The 13476-nt window shown below is 39.0% G+C and overlaps 1 pseudogene; it reads left to right on the top strand.

The window, feature by feature from the left end:
• Positions 1 to 2347: 2347 nt before the first annotated feature.
• Positions 2348 to 2666, top strand: LOC116639224 (annotated as a pseudogene).
• The last annotated feature ends 10810 nt before the right edge of the window (positions 2667 to 13476 follow it).

The raw sequence follows: 13476 nt of genomic DNA, 5'->3' as shown, positions 1-13476 counted from the left end.
AAAGAATCTGTACTCAGAAAACTATACAATACTCATGAAAGAAATTGAGGAAGACACAAAGAAATGGAAAAACGTTCCATGCTCATGGATTGGAAGAACAAATATTGTGAAGATGTCAACGCTACCTAGAGCAATCTACACATTCAATGCAATCCCCGTCAAAATACCATCCACTTTTTTCAAAGAAATGGAGGAAATAATCCTAAAATTTGTATGGAACCAGAAAAGACCCCGAATAGCCAGAGGAATGTTGAAAAAGAAAAGCAAAGCTGGTGGCATCACAATTCCAGACTTCAAGCTCTATTACAAAGCTGTCATCATCAAGACAGTATGGTACTGGCACAAAAACAGACACATAGATCAATGGAACAGAATAGAGAGCCCAGAAATGGACCCTCAACTCTATGGTCAACTCATCTTCGACAAAGCAGGAAAGAATGTCCAATGGAAAAAAGACAGTCTCTTCAACAAATGGTGTTGGGAAAATTGGACAGCCACATGCAGAAGAATGAAACTGGACCATTTCCTTACACCACACACAAAAATAGACTCAAAATGGTTGAAAGACCTCAATGTGAGACAGGAGTCCATCACAATCCTAAAGGCGAACACAGGCAGCAACCTCTTCGACCTCAGCCGCAGCAACTTCTTCCTAGAAACATCGCCAAAGGCAAGAGAAGCAAGGGCAAAAATGAACTATTGGGACTTCATCAAGATAAAAAGCTTTGGCGCAGCAAAAGAAACAGTCAACAAAACCAAAAGACAACCGACAGAACGGGAGTAGATACTTGCAAATGACATATCAGATAAAGGGCTAGTATCCAAAATCTATAAAGAACTTATTAAACTCAACACCCAAAGAACAAACGATCCAATCAAGAAATGGGCAGAAGACATGAATAGACATTTTTCCAAAGAAGATATCCAAATGGCCAACAGACACATGAAAAAGTGCTCAACATAGCTCGGCATCAGGGACATCCAAATCAAAACCTCAATGAGGGCGCCTGGGTGGCTCAGTTGGTTGGGCGACTGCCTTTGGCTCAGGTCATGATCCTGGAGTCCCTGGATCGAGTCCCGCGTCGGGCTCCCCGCTCTGCGGGGAGTCTGCTTCTCCCTCTGACCCTCCCCCCTCTCATGTGCTCTCTCTCATTCTCTCTCTCAAATAAATAAATAAAATCTTAAAAAAAAAAAAAACAACCTCAATGAGATACCACCTCACACCAATCAGAATGGCTAAAAGTAACAAGTCAGGAAACAAGAGATGTTGGCGGGGATGTGGAGAAAGGGGAACCCTCCTACACTGTTGGTGGGAATGCAAGCTGGTGCAGCCACTCTGGAAAACAGTATGGAGGTTCCTCAAAAAGTTGAAAATAGAACTACCATACGACCCAGCAATTGCACTACTGGGTATTTACCCCAAAGATACAAATGTAGGGATCCGAAGGGGTACGTGCACCCTGATGTTTATAGCAGCAATGTCCACAATAGCCAAACTGTGGAAAGAGCCAAGATATCCATCGACAGATGAATGGATTAAGAAGATGTGGTATATATATACAATGGAATATTATGCAGCCATCAAAAGGAATGAAATCTTGCCATTTGCAACGATGTGGATGGAACTGGAGGGTATTATGCTGAGCGAAATAAGTCAATCAGAGAAAGATGTGTATCATATGACCTCACTGATATGAGGAATTCTTAATCTCAGGAAACAAACTGAGGGTTGCTGTAGTGGTGGGGGGTGGGAGGGATGGGGTGGCTGGGTGATAGATATTGCAGAGGGTATGTGCTATGGTGAGCACTGTGAATTGTGTAAGACTGTTGAATCACAGACCTGTACCTCTGAAACAAATAATACATTATATGTTAAAAAAAAAAAAAGAAGAAGATAGGAAGGGAAAAATGAAGGGGGGGAAATCGGATGGGGAGACGAACCATGAGAGACTATGGACCCTGAAAAACAAACTAAGGGTTCTAGAGGGGAGCGGGGTGTAGGCTGGTGATGGGTATTAAAGAGGGCATGTTCTGCATGGAGCACTGGGTGTTATACACAAACAATGAACCATGGAACACTATATCAAAAACTAATGATGTAATGTATGGTGATTAACATAACACAATTAAAAAAAAGGAAATTATCTATGAGCCCTTTGAGTGTGTGTGTGTGTGTGTGTGTGTGTGTGTTTGTGTGTGTATTTGACCATCATCCTTGTCAAAGCCTATTGGCCAAACACCACCCGGAACAAAGCTGTAGTCAAAAAAGTTGGCTTTAGAGAGAGTGGGAAGTCCGGCTTGCGAGCTGGTACCTTTGTTTCGCACGCGACAAAAGAATGATTTAAAAATGGGTGATGTTGAGAAGAGCAAGAAGATTTTTGTTCAGAAGTGTTCCTAGGGCCATATTGTGGAGAAGGGAGGCAAGCGCAAGACTGGGGCAAAATCTCCATGGGTTTATTTGGGCGAAAGACAGGTCAGGCCCCTGGATTTTCTTACACAGATGCCAACAAGAACAAAGGCATCACCTGGGGAGAGTAGATACTGATGAGTATTTGGAGAATTCCAAGAAGTACATCCCTGGAGCAAAAATGGTCTCCACTGGCATTAAGAAGACAGGGGAAAGAGCAGACTTGATAGCTTATCTCAAAAAAGCGACTAAGGAGTAATAGTTGGCCATTGCCTTATTTATTACAAAACAAAAATGTCTCATGACTTTTTTTTTATGTGTACCACATTTAAATTGATCTCATATACCAGAATTCGGATCATGAATGGCTGATAGAATATTTTTTTTGGACAGTCCTGATTTAAATAAGATTGGCTTGTGGTTAAATGAATATGATCAGCTTTTTGAACTTTGATAGTAAGTCTGGTTCAGCAAGTGCTGCCACTGTTTTCCCGTCCTAAAAATATGATTGGAATTGACTAGTAATGTTCAGCTTTTCACGGAGATGGTAACTGCCATCTCTAAACTTAGAGGAGATTGGTTTTGTATTTAGATTTATATAACTGGTTATATTGATATATTTAAATACTGAGGAAATCCCTTCACTGTCTCAGAACAGCAAGACTCAGCTGTGTTTCAAGTTGTGTTCATTAGCCTGTTAAAGGCAAGGGTTGAAGATAAGTTCGCAGTGTCCACTTTACCTTTTTGGTCTTAACTATGCCAATTTAATTAAAATTCCCTGCGTCTAAAATGTTGCCTTTTGCTTAATGAAAGGCATTTTAGTGTGGTTATGTATAATGTTAAATAAAGAATACTTAACACTTAAAAAAAAGTTGGGTTTATTTGGCTTGCCGCAGCAAGGACAGAATGCCACAGTGGAATTACGTGAGGAGTCTCTTCTAGAATTTGGGCCTGTTTTGGATACTTCTGAACTAGAGTTTAGCATAGTGAGGGCCAATTTTGGATTGAATATTGTCAAGCAGCAGAGACATTTCAATGATTGCGTATCTAATTGGGAGGCAAAGGACTGAATAGGGATTGGAACTGAAATTGGTTAAAACAACAAAAAAGCAGGGCACCTGGGTGGCTCAGTGGGTTAATCGTCTGACTTTGGCTCAGGTCATGATCCCAGGGTCCTGGGATGGAGTCCCGCATTGGGCTCCCTGCTCAGTGGGGAGTCTGCTTCTCCCTCTACCTTTCCCCCTACTCATGATCTCTCAAATAAATAAATAAAATCCTTAAAAAAAAAAAAAGACAACAGAAAAGCAGCAATAACTCATGTTAGTCAGGAAAGGGGATGTTTGCTCATTTTTGTGGTTGCAGAGCGGTCTTGTCTATATTTTATTCCAAACTCAGTTGTGGTGTGGGCCTGATAAACTGAGAGAATAATTAGCAACCTTGACTTCTATACTCAGCTTAAGTATTATTCCAGAATTAAAAATAAGAAAGGGCTCCCTGCTCGGCAGGGAGTCTGCTTCTCCCTCTGACCCTTCCCCCTCTCATGCTCTCTCTCTCTCATTCTCTCTTTCAAATAAATAAATAAAATCTTTAAAAAAAAATAAGAAAAACATTTCAAACAAAACAAGACCACCAATAAATACACATCAAAATAACTGTTAAAAAGATTTACTAGCAAGAATGATTTTGAACAAAGAAGGATGGATTAAGATGGGAGAGGGAATGGTAAACAAAGAAATACATATGTGATTGAATCTAAACAAACGAATACTGTATTTTTAAAAATGACTGCCTCTGGCAGAAAACACAATAATAACACATAAAACAGGATGGGACTTATAATTAAAGTTGTTTGAGGTTTTCATATTGTTTGGCAGGAATGTGTCAAAATTGATTCACTTTATGCTTTAATTAATATTTAAGTCTGCATTGTAAGGGTAGGCACCAAAATAATAGAAAAAAATAGAGTGTATTATTTCTGAACAAAAAGAGGAAAAAAGGGATTAAGATAATAAAACAAGATAAAAGCTTGATTAATCCAGAAGAAGACTAGAAAGGAGAAAAAAAGAAAATAAAAAGTGTAAATTAAAACACTATAATAATATCACAATCTAAATTTTAAAACCAGGTAATTCTCATTGCTCTATAGACATGACTTTGGAGAAGGGAAGGTTTGGAAGCAGAGCCCCCACTCAGGACTCTGACTGTGGCCATGAAACAATGAGGTCAGTCTTGGGATATATTTTGAAGGTAAAGCCACAGGACTTGCTGATGCTCAGATGTTGTTCCTGGGACTGATCTTTACTAGTTTTGACAATGCCTGATTTTTAAAGTAAATGAGATCCTTTCTTTCATGATTCTTTTCCTTATAAGGCCTTAAGCTACTCTGTTCTCTGTAATTCCATGGCCCTTGATAGGAAAAGTTTCCCTACTCTTCTAGAAGATGGTCACTAATTCTTTGTTGCACCACTCAGGATGATTCAGAGCATCATTCAGGTTGTTTCGATCTTTCCCATCCCATTTACAGACCCATCTCCTTTACCCCTTTGGGGTCACTTATTTAATACTTTTAAATTACTGCGTGATCCTCCAGCGTTATGAGGCTGTGAAGAAGTTGCACCAGGAAAGATAGTGGAACCAGCTGGATAACAGCTACTAATTTGCAAAGTACTTGTAATAGGATGAAAAATTCCACCTGTGGCCAAGAGGTGAGCAGCCTTTGAAAGCATAGATGAGGTTAAATGACAGGAGAAGCACAGCAAGAGGATGTTATGCGGGTTTTAAAATAAAGGAGAAGACTTAGAAATGGGTACAGAGAATTGTCATGAGACACATTAAAACGGATCCACCTGGACAAGGGTACTCATCATTGTAGAAATAGTTTAATTATCGTTGGAACATCTGTTGGTGCTACATGCTCTGCTGAGTGATCTGATGATAGCATTTCTAATCCTTTCAACAACCCTGAAAGGCAAATTTTATCCCCATTTTATAGAAGCTGAGGTGCTCAGAGAGACCATCTTGTCCAAGGTTGCCTAATTCAAGTCCGGATTTATCTGCCCCAGAGGTCAATACTCTTTGCATTATAGCACCTTCTGTAGGCTCCCAGGTGACTGAATTTAGATGGAGAAAAGGAAAAAACAAAAGATACAGGTTTAGACAGGATGCGAGAGATAGTAGACCAGAGAAAACAGTCCCTAGATCTTCAAATTAGAGTGCTGGCGAAGAGAATGAGCCCATCACTGAGGGTAAGAAGAGAGATGGCTGACATCCAGCTTTTATATACCTAAGGAGTTAAACAAAATTCTAATATATTTCAACACATTTAAACTACATTACTAAACCCCTAACTTCTACCAGTATGCTGAAAACGTAGAAGATAATCACTGGACAGCCTCTTTTATTTCGTGTCAAATGAAAGAAACAAGGAAACAAGATACTTTTTCAAAATTCATTTCAGATAAACTCAGCAATGGTCATTAGGTATTCAGTTGTTGTGGTAAAAGGGCCTACTTGAGAAGTTCACCCATTTAGGAAAAGTTTGCCCTTTTTGGCAGCTTGATATATTTCCTTTTAAGAGGTAGTAAAAATTCTATATAACTCATTTTCTCTTTTTACCTGTTTTGAAGTTCAGAGGAAAATATAATGCTCAGTTATAATATTTATATAAGCTTGGGTTTTTGTTATATATTTTGTCTTTTCCATAGCTTTTGAATCTTCTATCTTGATGTTAGTTGTTGTTTGTTATATTTGTTTTGGTTACATGTGAGGTGTTGCTTACCTTTTTGCATGTCTCTTTAAACCTCTTGTGGATAAATTAAAGTTAAAATAAAAACAAATCAAATATTTTTGAAAGTGTGAATTTAAATTTAAGTTAAATAAAAAGGCATTCATTTTTCATAGCTTGGAATTTTACCATTTTACTCATTTGTAACTATTACATAAAGACATACTCTTTACTTTGTACCACCTTCACCTACACATTTGGGGTTTTTATCATTTCCTGGAAAGGTGAAGAAAAAGCAGTGCTTGCATTTCCCTGCATTAAGAAGAGAGTTCCAAAAATAAAATGCTTCTATAATCACAGACTGCTGATGCAGTAAAAGATGGGTTTCTTTTGGTCGAACTTATTAGGGTGTTGGCAGTGTGAGATTATTTGGGATTGAGAGTTTATAAATCGTCGTTCTTACTTTGGAGGATCACAAACTCCTTTTGAAAATCTAATGAGAGATATTAGCCCTGTCCTCAGAAAAATGCTCAAATATGTGACTTGACATTTTAACTACAATTTCTTGAGGGTATATATACCTCCTGCTAGAGGGCTGGAATAGACATGACTCCTCTTCACTGAGAAAGCCCTGAATCCTGGCCACCAGACCACCAAGGAGGTATCTCTTTACTACAGATAGTGGTGAGAGCAAGGTCGACACTTGAGTAAGGCTCTCAATACCCAGCTCAAAGCAGTAATAGAACCATAGGTAGATTCTGCTCTTCCTGCTCCAAGAGTGTTTCATGATGGCTTTGAAGCAATTCTATTCTGGCCATCAAGTAGTTCTGAAAAATATTTGGGTTGCTAAAGACTATCCATTACAGTATATGCCCTTACAGATTTAGTTCTGTTTATTTGGTTTATATTAATTTCTATCTTGAGGTCTTGTAGAGGGGAAAACTTTCTATTAACTATTTGGATAAGAACTCAATTCTGTCATGTTGCCATTAAATGTTTTTTTTTTTTTTTTTAAGATTTTATTTATCTATTTGACCGGGAGAGACAGCCAGAGAGAGAACACAAGCAGGGGGAGTGGGAGAGAGAAAAGCAGGCTTCCCGCCGAGCAGGGAGCCCGATGTGGGGCTCAATCCCAGGACCCTGGGATCATGACCTGAGCCGAAGGCAGACGCTTAACGACTGAGCCACCCAGGCGCCCCGCCATTAAATGTTTTTATGCTTTATGTTTCCTTACCTTCAGGTGAAGAATTAGGCACACTATTAAAAAGACATTATTTTTTACAGTGGCCTTGATTATGTTTGTGGAGCCAGCCCCCAGTGGCTCCTGGCCTCTGGGGAGCTACAGATCTTCTAACATCTGAAAAAAAGGATTATTCTCCTGATTGAGAAGCTGAATGTGAGTAACTGGTACGGGTAGAACAGAGGCAGTGAAAGTAATGAGGGAGAGAGATTAGGGTTCAGGTGTGGTGGAACATAATAAGGTGTGTCATGGGGATCTTTTTCTTTTTTAGCCCATCCCCTGCCTACCTCCCCTCCAGCAACCTTCAGTTTTTTCTCTAAAGTTAAGAGTCTCTTATGGTTTGCCCCTCTCTTTTTTTGCCCCTTCCCTTATGTTCATCTGTTTTGTTTCTTAAATTCCACATGAGTGAAATTGTATGGTATTTGTCTTTCTCTGATTATTTCACTTAGCATAATACACTCTAACTCCAATCAGTCATTGCAGATGGCAAGATTTAATTCTTTTTGATGACTGAGTAATACTCCATTACACACACACACACACACACACAACACCACATCTTCTTTATCCATTCATCAGTCAGTAGTGGACATTTGGGCTCTTTCTATAATTTGGCTATTGTCGATAATGCTGCTATAAGCATCAGGGTGCATGTGCCCCTTTGAATCAGTATTTTTGTATCCTTTGGGTAACTGTCTAGTAGTGCAATTGCTCGGTCATAGGGTAGTTCTATTTTTAACTTTTTGAGGAACCTCCATACTGTTTTCCAAAGTGGCTGTACCAGTTTGCATTTGCACCAACCGTGCAAGAGGGGTCCCCTTTCTCTGCATCCTCGCCAACATCTATTGTTTTCTGTGTTATTAATTTTAGCCATTCTCACCGTGTGAGGTGGTATCTCATCGTGATTTTGATTTCTCTTTCCCTGATGATGAGTGATGTTGAGCATCTTTTCATGTGTCTGTTGACCATCTGGATGTCTTCTTTGGGAAAATGTCTATTCATGTCTTCTGTCCATTCCTTAACTGGATTATTTGTTTTTTGGGTGATGAGTTTGATAAGTTCTTTATAGATTTTAGATACTAACCCTTTATCAGATATGTCTTTTGCAAATATATTCTCCCAGTCCATAGGCTGCCTTTTAGTTTTGTTGATTGTTTCCTTCACTATGCAGAAGCTTTTTATCTTGATAAAGTCCCAATAGTTCATTTTTGCTTTCGTTTCCCTTGCCTCCGGAGACGTGTCTAGCAAGAAGTTGCTGCAGCCAAGGTCAAAGAGGTTACTGCCTGTGTTCTCCTCTAGGATTTTGATGGTTTCTGTTTCACATTTAGGTGTTTCATCCATTTTGAATTTATTTTTGTGGAGGGTGTAAGAAAGTGGCCCAGTTTCATTCTTCTGCACGTGGCTGTCCAGTTTTCCCAACACCATTTGTTGAAAAGACTGTCTTTTTTCCATTGGATATTTTCTTCCTGCTTTGTCAAAGATTAGTTGACCATAGAGTTGTGGGTCCATTTCTGGGTTTTCTATTCTGCTCCATTGATCTATGGGTCTGTTTTTGTGCCAGTATTATGCTGTCTTGATGACTACAGCTTTGTAATGTAGCTTGAAGTCCGGAATTGTGATGCCTCCAGTTTTGCTTTTCTTTTTCAAGACTGCTTTGGCTCCTTGGGGTCTTTGGGGTTCCCCATACAAATTTTAGGAGTGTATTATGCTCTGTGAAAAAGTGTCATGGGGATCTTGAGTGTAAAGTAGTCCAAATCTTTTAGGCTTCCTTGCCTTCAGTGTTTCTCAGTGGGGGCTCTATTGACATTATGGGAGGGACAATTCTTTGTTTTCTTGTCTCCCCTCTCCTGCTAAGTGCCATTTGCATCCCCAGTAAATGTAAATTTTTAAAGTACTCCTGCATATTTCCAAAGCCCCACCCCCACCCCAACCTCTGGTTGAGGAAACCTAGATATTCTCAATCCCAAGTGGTTTCACACTACCATGACCTAAACTGGCTCAGTAGAAGTGTTTTTGTGTTATGGGCCATCCTTGCTTTAGAAACAGGTTTGGGGTATGTGTGTGTGTGTGTGTGTGTAGGTCAAGGACATGACCTTCCCAGCACTCTCATATAAGAGAGACGGTTGATTCCTTTTACTTGACATATTTGGCTTCTCTCTGGTGCCTCCCAAGGACAGGGCCACTCAAACTTAACCCTCAGCCCCTTTACCTGTAGAATTTGGATTTCAAAGCCATGCTCCCAGAGCTGTAGGGATTTCCGACACCCCAGTCCAAACAGAGCAGCTCTGCTTTGAGCTGTTTCACATTTTGGGATTTGGGGCATGTTTTCATTAAGAAAAAAGAGTTCTATTGCTTAAATAGATTGAAAAACCAACAGATTATATGTTTCTAAGTATCTCTTTTGGTGCCAAGTCTTTATAATTACTGCTCTTCTCCTGTCCCATCATTTGAGCAGAACTTGGAAACTGAGTGGGCACTGGGGACATTTATACTGTTAAATTACACAGCAGAATATCTCCTCCATGTATAGAGGAGGCATTTTAGGCCTCTTGGATACAGATTATTGCAAGTTATCAGAGCCCATGAGATACTACAAGATGAGTTTTCAGTCTGTGAATTACTACCCCTTTGGGTCTACTTTCTGGATTTTTAGTTATACAGTGGTGATGTCCACCTAGACTGTTCCTCAGAAGGACTTTGGGTGTTTTTGAGTGATTCCTGGAATCCAAGCATACATAGGTTCCTCTGTCTTCCGAAGAGCTCTTGGCATACTTAGATGTTGTGGTTAAAACAAATCAAACTGGTCGAAGAATTTATCATGAGAGACAAATAGTAATTAGGGTTGATGACTGATGCCTTGTGGGTTTTTTTGTTCCTGGACATTTATTGCTAATCAGGCAAAGATTCCTCAGTTATTTAGGCCTAGACTTTAGTTGCTGCTATATCACGAATAATGTCTGTCATTCTCACCAAATATTAGATTTTATCTCCTTCCTTTGTTCCATCTTAGATTTGGACTGTATTAATTAGCCAAAATTAACCTGCATCCTGGTGCCAATCTGAGGCATTTTCTCGGCTAGTTGAGAATTCAAGCGTTGATCGAGCACCTAAAACTTGCTAGAAATACTTGATAGAATTAAGGCCTTCTAGGAGATTACAGCCTTGCCATGGAGACAAATATACACAAATGAAAAATAACAGTCTAATGCAAGATAAATGTAATACAGTGCTTAATGGAAAAGTGTACTATTCAGTGCCTGAAGCAGCAGCTCTTAACTTGGGTTGCATGTTATCTGAGGAGGTTTAAAAAATTCTGATGCTCAGATTATACCCCAGACCAATTAAATCAGAATTTCTGGGGGTGGAACCCAACCACCAGGATTTTTTGTTGTTATTAATACTCCCTGTGCGATTTCATGTGTGGCTAAAGTTGAGAACCACTAGGCTAAAGGGATGATGAAGGCAGGAAAGTCCACGTAGACAGAAATTTCTGTGGGCAGTAGGAAGAGTTGAGATTGATGCCATCTGGCTTTATTTGGGAAAATCTGATGTCAGAAAGGGGTTAGGAGCTCCTATGGATCTTAAAGCTCCAAGCAAAAGAGAATCTCAAACAGGCTGGAGAGGAGCTATGAATTCTACTGCCGGCTTTCCTACCCATGTGCAGCAGTGTTTCCGGAGTTTCTTCACTCGCTCTGGTGGAATTAATTACACTTTGTCCCATTCAATTCTAGTTTTTGTTTGTGCGTAAAATCTTTCTACTCTTTAATTAAACTTTTGTTTCTCTATAAAATTTTTTTAAAAATATTTTATTTATTTATTTGACAGAGAGAGACACAGCGAGAGAAGGAACACAAGCAGGGGGAGTGGGAGAGGGAGAAGCAGGCTTCCTACAGAGCAGGGAGCCCAATACCGGGCTCGATCCCAGCACCCTGGGATCATGGCCTGAGCCGAAGGCAGACGCTTAACGACTGAGCCACCTAGGCGCCCCTCTCTATAAAATTTTTAATTGTGATAAAATACACATAATATAAAACTTACTATCTTAACCATTTTTAAATATACAGTTCGGTAGTGTTAAGTACATTCACATTGTGCAACGAAATCTCCAAAACTCTTTATCTTGCAAAACTGAAACTCTGTACTCATTAAACATAAATGTTTCCTTCTGAGATAATTATAGCTTTACTTGCAATTGTAATAATACAGAGAGATCCCATGCACCCTGTACCCGGTTTCTCCCGATGGTGACCCCCTAGGAAACTATAGTGTGATATTACAATTAAGATAGGCCATCTCCATCCCAAGGATCCCTCATGTTGCCATACCTACTTCCCTCCCATCTCCATCCCTACCTTAAGCTTAGTAAAACCTAATCTGTTCTCCATTTCTATAATTTTGTCATTTTAACAATGTTATATAAACAATCAAATAGTATGTAACCTTTTAGGATTGGCTTTTTTCACTCAGCGTAATTCTCTGGAGATTCATCCAAGTCATGTGTGTATCAGTAGTTTCTTCCTTTTTATTGCTGAGTAGTATTCCATGCTGTCAATGTACCACCGTCTGTACCACTCATCTGTTGAATGACATCTGCCTTGTCTCAGGTTTTTGGCTATTATTAATAAATCTGCTGTAAACATTTGTGTACAGGTTTTTGTGTGAACATTAGTTTTTATTTCTCTGGGATAAATGCCCAGGAGTGTAAATACTGGGTCACATGAAAATTGCATCTCTAGGATGTTTTTTGTTTGTTCATTTAATAAACTGCCAAACTGTTTTCCAGGGTGACTATACCATTTTACATTCCCAAAAGCAATGGATGAGTGATCCAGTTTCTCTGCATTCTCACCAACATTTGATGTTGTCATGTTTTTTGAATTTTAGCCATTCTGATAGGTATGTAGTGATATCTAACTGTTATTTCAATTTGTATTTCCCTAATGGCTAATAATGTTGAACATCTTTTCATGTGCTTATTTGTTCTCTGTATATCCTCTTTGGTGAAATGTCCCTTCATGTTTCTTGACCATTTTCTCATCAGATTGTGTTTTTTTTACTGTTGAGTTTGAGAGTTGTTTATATATTCTAGGTAATGGTCCTCTGTTTTGTATGTGGTTTACAAATATTTTCTCCCAACCACTTTGTTTTTTCATCCTTGTAACAAGGTCTTTTGCAAAGCAAATACGTTAAATTTTGATGAAGTCTAATTTATCAGTTTTTCCTTTTATGGATCATGCTTCTGGTGTCAAATCTTTGACTAGCCCTAGCTCATGAAGAGCTATTATTTTTTTCTAAAAGTTTTACACTTCACATTTAAGTTGGGGATCCACTTTGAGTTAGTTCTTATACAAGGTATGAAACTAAAGTTGAGAGATTTTTTTGTTTGTTTTGGGGTGTTTGTTTTTTTTTTGCCTATGGATGTCCAATTTCTTCAGCTAGATATATTGAAAAAGCTATTCTTTCTTCATTTAATTGCTTCTGCTGCACCTTTGTAAAAAAAATCAGTTGGGCATATTTGTGTGGGTCTATTGCTGGGTTCTTTATTCTGTTTCATTGATCTGTATATTTGTCCTTCTGCCAATATCAAACCATCCCGACTACTGTAGTCTTATAAGTCTTGAAAATGGGTAGGCTGATTCTTCTCAATTCTTTTTTCAAACTTTGTTTTAGCTATTCTAGTTCCTTTGCCTTTCCATTTAACTTTTAGAATAATTTTGTCTATAGCCACAAAAAATCTTGCTAGGATTTCTCCTTCACTGTTTTTTTTATTGTAGTGTAATAGACATGTAACATAAAGTTCACAATTTTAATCATTGTAAAGTGTACAATTCAGTGGCATATAATACATTCAAAATGTTGTGCAGCAGGGGTGCCTTCGGCTCAGGTCATGGTCCCAGGGTCCTGGGATCGAGCCTCGCGTCAGGGTTCCTGCTCGGCGGGAAGCCTGCTTCTCCCTCTCCCACTCCCCCTGCCTGTGTTCCCTCTCTCACTTTGTCTCTCTCTGTCAAACAAATAAATAAAATCTTTAAAAAAAAAAAATGTTGTGTAGCAATCACCACTATCAAGTTCCAGAACATTTTCATCACCCCAAAAAGGAAACTCTGT

Source organism: Phoca vitulina, unplaced genomic scaffold (assembly GCF_004348235.1).
Source record: "Phoca vitulina isolate PV1807 unplaced genomic scaffold, GSC_HSeal_1.0 scaffold2, whole genome shotgun sequence".
In the NCBI taxonomy this organism is placed as follows: Eukaryota; Metazoa; Chordata; class Mammalia; order Carnivora; family Phocidae; genus Phoca; species Phoca vitulina.
Note: the sequence above shows the minus strand (reverse complement) of the source record. Positions and strands in the feature narration are given on the sequence as shown.